This window comes from Belonocnema kinseyi, chromosome 1 (genome assembly GCF_010883055.1).
Source record: "Belonocnema kinseyi isolate 2016_QV_RU_SX_M_011 chromosome 1, B_treatae_v1, whole genome shotgun sequence".
Classification (NCBI taxonomy): Eukaryota; Metazoa; Arthropoda; class Insecta; order Hymenoptera; family Cynipidae; genus Belonocnema; species Belonocnema kinseyi.
Window position 1 is genome coordinate 169,493,147 of NC_046657.1, and position 1,604 is coordinate 169,494,750.

Here is a 1,604-nt window from a genome sequence, read left to right on the forward strand (position 1 = left end):
GAGTGTATTCAGCGATGGATAAACAAGTATAACGATATAACTATGATTGCTGTAAGTGTATTAGATACTTTGGTACAATAGCACCTTATGTTCGAAGATGTTTCTAAATGAATGAGCCATTATATGTCTGGGTACTCACCTCCAATTCTCACTAAAAGGTGGTGGAGGTCTTAATGAACGTGGTTCTTTTACTGATTGCAAGTAAACAGTATTATCGGCGGTACACCAAGTTTTTACGAAAGATCGACTTAATAGTACATCTAAATATAAACAGCATAAAAATAAATTAAATTTTAGCGGAAAAGAGTTTCCCGGAATTTTAAAAGGTACGCCGAAATCTGAAAAATTAATCAATAGCTCCATTAATATATATTATCTAAACAGAACTCGTGTAGAAATATAAATCAGGGCACTACCAGGTCCTGATAAGGTTTCCTTATTTTATTTAAGGTCCGGATACGGAAATCCTATCAGGCCCTGATGGTGTTTCATCACGCTCGGAATGAGAAGGACCGCGTGTGCATTTAAAATAAGTATGGCCCTTTTCCGGGCCGCATGTATTTCCTATCAAATTCCTCAAATGATTTAAAAAAAATTTAAATATAATAAATTATGGGTTTCAGTAGGAAAAGCAAATGAAAATTCAGTCGAGAATTAAATAATTAAATGTATTTTATCTGAAATAGGTAGAATTACCCCCCTTTTCCTGCGCAGATACATTGCTGTTGCAAACCTAATCGGCTTTTAAATTACTTGATCGAACTTGTAAGAAGAAAGACAAAATAATCAGGCGCATGTTGGTTTCCTACTACTTATAAACAATAAATAAAATCATTATTTATAGAAAAGTCTCAATTTTACAGAGATTTTATTGAAAATAAAAATAAATATAATAATCAATATTTCACCTAACGTAAATACCAAGCATTCGGAAAGCTACTACAAAAGAGGTAATTTTCTGGAAATTCATTGTTACCAACACAGATGAATTAAAACAAAATGTAAAATCTATGCTTTCTTACCTTCAATTACTTATTGCACTTATAACTGGCTGTAAATGAAAAGACGTGCACGTGTCGATACTGTTAACATTCACTGATTCACCGGCGAGAAAACAAAATACCTGGCGAAAGACGCGCGAATATCAACGGGGCGGCATATGGCGCGTCACGCGATGCCGCACTAATTAAAATTTGTATTTATGAAAAGTAATTGCAGAAAATAATTATTCACATTATTATTCGTTATATTAATATTTTCTTGACTATTTATAAAATAGCTGGTGAAATTACTGAAACTGGTGGTAAATCTACGATAATATTATAATAATAATTTTTCTACTTTTACTTTCGAAAATGTTACATTTGACATTTTTATAGTATGGTTTTTTAAATCGAATTCTACTGAGATCTTTTTCTTTTGCTTTTTCCACGATCCGTTTTTTGTAAAAAGTATTAAATTTGAACGTATTTGCACTTGACAGGCATTACATAAGGTACATAAGGTAAATTTGTTGATCAGGCATCCTGAGTCGGACCTGATCCGATCTGTTTACGGACCAAATAGACTTCCATTATTATTAAGTCAGGCAATCTATATTATAT